Here is an 8438-nt window from a genome sequence, read left to right on the forward strand (position 1 = left end):
GCCTGGGTTTTGGGCCAGGTCCCCAGTAGGAGGTGTATGAGAGGTAACCACACATTGATATTTTGCTCCCTTTGTTTCTCCCTCCCTTCCCCTCTCTTTAAAAATAAATAAATAAAATATTTAAAAAATAAAGAATCAACCAATGAATGTATAAATGAGTGGAACAACAGATTGATATTTTTCTCTCTTTCTCTCTCTCACTCTCTCCTTCCTTTCCTCTCTCTCTCCAATCAATAAGTAAAAATTAAAATAACAGCTTTATTAAGATATGATTCACATACCATATGCTGAAGAAATATAATTAAAAATAAAATCTGCCAGCCTCCCAAAATTCTCCTCAGAAGTAGAAGGGAGAGAAAACTGTTTTATTATTGGATAAGAATTAAACAATGTGATACACTACACTGGCAGTCTGCTAAAGAGATTGCAAAGACAGAAAGACATTTTACTCTTTTATATAACCAAGCAGATACATCCCATTGCATATATTTTCTCAAGATAAATGCTAACTGTTCCTCAAATAAGAGAACATGACATAACCATTTGCCACATATGATTTATCCTACATTCACCTTTAATTCAGGTAGACACCTGTGTTTGTTAATTGCCTTTAAAACAGCAAATAAACTAGTCATATCTTTATGATAGAAGGTAGATTTTAGCTTGGAGACAGGCTCCAGCTAAAGATAGGCTATTATCTTCCCACAGAAAATCAGAGATAAAAGCACCATCTTTTGTAATGATTACATTACAAAGAGATGGCTGCCAGTTTTTGAGTAAAATATGTCTGCATTGTAAAGCTAGTCAGAAGTTCGTTTAGCTTTTAAAAAGATTTACATCTCTTTCTAAGTGAGAGAGAAATTCGTTGGGGACTGCCCTGCCTGGTCTCAGGAAGCTGTAACCCCCCGTGACTCAGGCTGAGTGAGAGACCTCCGAACCAGGAGCCACTAAGGAGACAAAACTTATTTCCCTGGCATGAATGCTGCCTGTTCTAGTGCCTGGCTCCCTTGCATGATCAGCAGTCAAAGACGGGTAATAATACTCTAGGAAAGAGAATGAATCTAAGACAGACACAATCACGTGGGAATGCCCTAGGGGAAGAGACTCGGGGCTGTGGATATGAAGGGGTGATGGACATCAACCCCTGCCCCCTCGGCTTTGTTGAAGCTTGAGTTGTTGTTCTTAGATATGAGAAATCCAAGTCTCCTGGCTGCTTCTGTCTCCTGCCCTTCTCAGGCCAGCAGGGCGGTGCAGCCCAGATGAGAAACGGGGGACCCCCGGGGTAATCAGGCCTGGGACATAGAATATGCAAGAGCCTGTGAGATCTGTTTGCTGGAGGATGGTATTAGATTAGAATTTGAAGGCATAGATAGGAAACCAAAACTGCCCTTTGGGTTCTGTTACTCCTTTCAAATGTTAAAACTCCAATCTCTGCCCAGAATCACAGCAGGAGTTCTGTCTGCACCTTTGAAAGTCACCTACTTCTTTTGATCTTTTCTGCCAGACTGTGAATCCACAAACTAAGTCTGTATTCTCAGTAAAAATCCGCTTGGGAATGGATATGGTGCACTCTCCAGCAGAGAGAGTGGCCATGGCGCTCTCCCCACTAGAGAGAGTGGCCCTTCTGTCCCTATTACCCCACAGGACCTGGTCATCTCTGTGTATGTTTTTTCTCATGTTTCAATGAGCATCTGCAGCCAAGATGGATACTGGTGGACGGTTTCATCCACAGAAATTCACAATTATTTTTTTAATATTAAATGTTCTGAGAGAAGAGAAGGTATAGAGTTTCTTCCTTTTTGTACAAGGAGGAATTAAAGTTTATTTTTCTTATTTTTCATTTGTGTTTAACTTATATCTTTGATTCACCCATTTCATGTGTACAATTTGATACTAACTAGTATATTCACAGAGATTAACAACCATGGCAATTAATTTAGAACATTTTTACCCTCTAAGTGAACCAGTTACCCATTAGCACTCACTCTCCATTTCCTTGACACTCCCCCCTCCCAGACCTAGTTGACCATTAATCTACTTTCTGTCTACAGATTTGGATATTCTCCACATTTTATATAAAAGAAACCATACAATATGTGGTATTTTGTCACTGGTTTCTTTAATTTTAGCATTATATTTTCTAGGTTCATCCTGGTTGTAACATAGGTCAAAATTTCATTCCCTTGATTGCTAAATAATATTTTGTGGTATAGATGTATGACATTTTGAATATCCATTATTAGTTTACAGCACTTTGGGTTATTTCCACTTTTTGACTAATATGATTAATTCTGCAATGAACATTCATGTATAAATTTTTGTGTGGACATATATTTTTCTTGGATATAAAAGTGGGATTTCTGGTTCATATGGTGACTCTATATTTATCTTTTTGAGAAACTGCCAAAATGTTTTCCAAATTGGCTGTACCATTTTATAATTGTATCTGTAATATATTAAAGTTCTAATTCTTCTACATACTTGTCAGCACTTATTATCTCTTTTCTATTTTAGCCAACCAAGTAGATGAAAGTTTCTATTTCATTGTGACTTTTATTTGCATTTCCCTGGTGACTAATGTTGTTGATTTTCTTTCCATATAATTATGGGCTATTTGTATATCATTGTTGGAATGTTGTATAGTCACACCATTTATCCATTTGAACCATTTGTTATTATGTGTTTTAGTCATAAGATTTCCTTCTATCTATCTAGACGCAAGTCTTTAATGGGATTTAGTAGGAGAATATGTTTTAAAATATTAATGAAATTAAACATTTATGTTAAAAGTTTACTTAATGCAAAGGAGACTTTAAAATATGAAACAAAAATATCAAGAGGTACATAGAAAACAAAAGGTAAAATGACAGATGTAAATCCAACAAATACATATAACAACATAAAAGATGAATGGATTAAAAAGTCCAATGAAAATTCAGTAGTTGTCAGAGTGAATATATAACAAGATCCAACCATATCCTCTTTAGAGGGGACATTTTTCATTCAACGTTACAAATAAATTGAAAGTAAATTAACATAAAATTGATACATAATGCAAAAAGTAACCATAAGATATCTTGGTTGACTATACTAATATCAAAACAAATAGACTTTAAATAAAATAAATGTTACTAGAGATGAAGGGAGATATTTTATAATAAAAAATATTCAATCTATCAAGAAGATATAAGTAACAATCATAAAAATATATTGCCCTAACTAGAGAACCCCAAAATATATGAAGTGAAAACAGAATTGAAAGGAGAAATAGACAACTCAGCAAGAGCAGTTGGAGACTTCAATACTTTACTTTCAGTAAAGGATAGAAGAATTAGACAGAAGATCAATAAGAATATAGAACACAAGCAGTAATAGAGACAGACCCATAGACAGAGAGCAGAAAACAGCTGTCAGTGGGGAGGGCTTGGGTGGAGGGGCTGAGTAAAAAAAAAGAAAGAAAACTCATGGACACTGGCAACAGTGTGATGATTGTCGGGGAGGTTGGTGGGGGGGCATAGGTGGAGGACGGTATAGAGGGTATAAATTGTGATGGTGTCGTAGATTGTGTATCTGAAACCTGTACAATTTTGTTCACCAGCATCACCTCAATGAATTCAATACAAAGGAAAATTAAATAAATCAATCCAATTAAAACTTTGGCAAACTGGAAAAAAATCAAGCATTATAAAAGAAGAACACAACAAACATCTATAGAACACTCGACCCAGCAACCGCAGAATATACATTATTCTCAAGTGCACTTGGAATATTCCCTAGGATAGACCATATTTGGGGCCATAAAACAAGCCTTAATAAATTCAAAAATAAGTAGTCATAGCATGGATATATTCTCTGATATGGGGTGTTTTCCAACAACAACAACCAACTCTACAAACCAGTGGTGTGTACAACATTTCAATTCAATTCTAACACTGTCTACCTGGAGTTAAGCATCAGATCTCACCAACTAAAGGGCTCATTCCCACAACATCACTCCTACTTCAGGTGCTGGTTTCCAGTCTTGGACCACCTGTATTTCTGACTGAATGACTGTAAGTTGGAGTTTCCACTATCCTGCTAGCATGACTCACAGTACTAATAAAAACAATTTACTTATATTTACTGGTTTATAATAAAGAACACAATTTAGTAGGAGTCAAATGGAAAGACACATAGAGCTAGGTATGGGGTTGAGAATATGGAGCTTCTGTGACATTTTTGGGCATGAGACCCTCCTAGCATTTCAATGAGTCCATCAACCCAGAAGTTTTCTGAATCTCATTGTTCAGGAATGTTTATTAATCTTTGTAATTTTATTTTCTCCAATTTCATACATGTTGACTTCTTTTTCTTTTTTAAATTATTTTATTGTTGTTCAATTACAGTTTTCTGCATTTACCCCCTACCCCAGCCAAACCCACCTCCGTCCCTTGCTTCCACCCCAGCTTGGTTTTGTCCATCGTGTCCTTCATAGTTGTACCTGAAAACTCTTCCCCCCATTGTCCCCTCCCACCTCCCTCTGATTACTGTCAGATTGTTCTTAATTTCAATGTCTCTGGTTATATTTTGCTTGCTTTTTTTCTTTTGTTGATTAGGTTCCAGTTAAAAGTGACATCATATGGTATTTGTCTCTCACTGCCTGGCTTATTTCACTTAGCATAATGCTCTCCAGTTCCATCCATGCTGTTGAAAAGGATAGGAGCCCTTCTTTTTCTCTGCTGCATGGTATTCCATTGTGTAAATGTACCATAGTTTTTTGATCCACTCATTTACGATGGGCACTTAGGTTGCTTCCAACATTTGGCTGCTATAAATTGTGCTGCTATGAACATTGGTTTGCATAGGTTCTTTTGGGCTGGTGGTTCAGGGTTCTTAGGATATAATCCCAGCAGTGGAATTGCTGAGTCAAAAGGCAGGTCCATTTTTAGTGTTTTGAGGAAATTTCATACTGTTTTTCCCAATGGTTGCACCAGTCTGCATTCCCACCAACAGTGCACTAGGGTTCCCTTTTCTCCACATCCTCTCCAATACTTGTTTGCTGATTTATTTATGATGGCCATTCTGACCAGTGTGAAGTGGTATCACATTGTGGTTTTAATATGCATCTTTCTGATGTTCAGGAATTTTTACAGACCTCAGTCTCTAGCCCCAGTCACCCCCTCTTCCCCAGAGGTCAGTGAATAGAGCTGAAAGTTCTAACCCTCTGATCAGTTGGTCTTTCTAGTGACCAGCCCCATCTTTAGGCTATCTAGGACCCCACCTTTTGTCATATCATTAGTATAAACTCAGGTATAGTCAAAAGTGACTCATTATAAATTAAAAAAGACACTTATTATTACTCATGAAATTCCAAAGGATTTAGAAGTTCTGTTCTAAGGACCAGGGACCAAGACAAAATATATTGTTAGATTATATCATAGACCACAATGGAATGAAATTATAAGTCAGTAAGAGAAAGGAATTTTGGAAATTCACAAATATGTGCAAATTAGCACACTCCTAAATAACCAGTGAGAACAAGATAAAATCATGGGGAAAATTATAAGATAATTTGAGATGAATGAAAATTATTGAATTACTAATTTAGAAACTTCCCACAAAGGTATGCCATGGCCTAGATTCCTTCACTGGTTAATTCTACAAAACAGTTAGACATAAATTAATACTAATTCTTTAAAAAATCTTCCAAATAATATCAGTGGAAGGACTTCTCAACTTATTCCATCAGCCCAGTATTATCCTGATACCAAATCTGGACAAAGGCATCACATACACAAAAAGCAAGCAACTGACTAATATGTCTTATGAATATACATACAAAAATCCTCAACAAAATACTAGCCAAATTCAGCAATATATATCAAGAATTATACAGCAAGGCCAAGTGAATTTTATTGTAGGAATGCAAGGGTGGTTTAATACTCAAATGTACATGGTAAGGCAAAAGTAGGTGTCTAATTGTGAGTATACAAAACACACAGTTTGTGCTTGTATGTTTTATTAATTGTTGTATTATTTTCTGTATGAACAACTGTAAACCTACCTTGGCCACATCCTGTAAAGTAATATAATACAACATAGAATAAAGGAAAATGCCACATAATCATCTCAAGAGACATAAAAAATCTTTCAAAAATTGAACACCCCTTTTCAATAAAAACTCAGCAAATGAGGAATAGACAGAAACTTTCTCAATCCATTAAAGTACATGTATGAAGAGCCCATAGGTAACATCACACATATGAATAAATTCTTTGTGATTTCAGTAAGGCAAAGTCATCTTAGATAAGAAAAGCACAAGCAAAGAAAAAATAGAAAAATTATACATTAAAATTAAAATTATACCAATATTAAAAGTGTTGCCATTTAATGTACACCATCAACAAAGTGAAAAGATAACCCACAAAAGAGGAGAAAATGTGGAGTTTAGGTTTTCATCAAATTTGTTAAGTTTTCAGTCATTATTTTCTCCAGTATTTTTTCAGTTTCTTTCCTTCTCTTAATTCCTATACTTCTACTATGTATATATTGGTATGATTAATGGTGTCCCATATTTTCTAGAGTTCTGTTTGTTTATTTATTAATTAATTTATTTTTGTTTATTAGTCCTTTTGATTTCATAATCTCTATCAATCTAGCATCAAGGTCACTGACTTTCTCTCATGCCAGTTCACACCTACTCTTGAAACCCTAGAAAAATTTGCATTTCAGCTTTTTGTTATTTACAACACATGAATTTTCCTTTGGTTATTTTTGATCATTTCTGTCATATTGGCATTGCCTATTCAATGAGATACTGTCACTGAAACCTCCTATAGTTCTTCGTGTTTGCCTTCATTTAGACCTTTGAATATATTTGCAATGGCTCCTTTGAAGTTACTGTCTGTTACATTCAACACCTGGGCCCTATCACAGGTAATTTCTTTGGCTGCTTTTCCCCCTATGTATCGGTTGTACTTTCCTGTTACTTGGCATGCCTTACAAATTGTTTTTGAAAACAGGACAAGCTAAATAAAATAGTGTAGCAAACCTGGACATATCTCCTCCCTAGGTCATGCTAAGTTCATCTGTTCAGTGACTTGGATTTGTAGTGACATCTACTTCCCCTGTATTGTAAACTATCCAATGTTGTTCCTTAGAGGTTTCTGCCTTGGGCATGCCCACGGCCACCTTAGAATGACAGTGTTTTCTCCCCAGGGCTTTCTTTGACTCTTTTCTGATCACTGTATTAAGCTCTTATCACACCCCGCTGTTAGACTCTACAAATTGTCAGTTGATTGCACTATGATGATTAATTTTATGTGTCAACTTGACTGCTCCACAGGGTGCCCAGATTATCTGGTCAAACAGTATTCTGGGTATTTCTGAAAGACTATTTTTTAATAGAAGTAACATTTAAATGAGTAGACTCAGTAAAGCAGCTTGCCTTGCCTAATGTACATGGTCCTCAGCCAATAAGCTGAAGGCCAGAATAGAACAAAAAGGCTGATCCTCCCACAAGTTAGAGAGAATTCTTTCTGCCTGACTGCAGTTGAAGTGAGATATCAGCTGTTTTCTGATTTTGGATTTGAACTGAAATGTCAGCACTTCCTGGGTTTCAAGCCTGCCAGTCTTTGGACTGGAACTACACCATCAGCTCCTCTGGGTCTCCAGTCTGCCAATTCACCTTGCAGATCTTGGGACTTGTCAGCCTCCATAATCATGTCAAAAAAAAAAAAAAAAGCCTTCTGAAATTTGAGGAATATATTTGTAAATGAGTACAATAGGATGTTCTCCCTGGGCATTATGCTAAGTGAAATAAGTCAGAGAAAGACACATACCATATGAGTTCACTCATATGTGGAATCTAAACAACATAAACTAACAAACAAAATAGAAACAGACTCATAGATAGAGAAAACAGACTAACAGCTGTTGGAGAGGAAGGGACTTGTGAAGCTGGGTAAAAAGAGTGAACGGACAAAACAAAAAGAAACAAAACTCACAGACACGGACAACAGTATGGTGATGACCAGAGGGAAAGGGGGTGGGGGAGGCAGAAGAGGATAAAGGGGGATAAATGGTGATGGAAGGAGACTTGACTTGGGGTTGTGAACACACAGTACAATATACAGATGATGTATTATAGACTTGTACACCTGAAGCCTATATAATTTTATTAACCAATGTCACCCCAATAAATTAAGTAGAAGTTAAAAAATAATATAGAAAGCCCTGGCTGGAGTAGCTCAGTGGATTGAGCATGGGCTGTGAACCAAAGCATCGCAGGTTCGATTCCCAGTCAGAGCACATGCCTGGGTTGCAGGTGATGGCCCCCAGCAACCGCACATTGATGTTTCTCTCTCTCTCTCTTTCTCTCTCCCTTCCCTCTCTAAAAATAAATAAATAAAATCTTAAAAAAATTATATAGATGTCCTCAGGACAGAGTTCAGTATCTA

Source organism: Phyllostomus discolor, chromosome X (assembly GCF_004126475.2).
Source record: "Phyllostomus discolor isolate MPI-MPIP mPhyDis1 chromosome X, mPhyDis1.pri.v3, whole genome shotgun sequence".
NCBI classification, from domain to species: Eukaryota; Metazoa; Chordata; class Mammalia; order Chiroptera; family Phyllostomidae; genus Phyllostomus; species Phyllostomus discolor.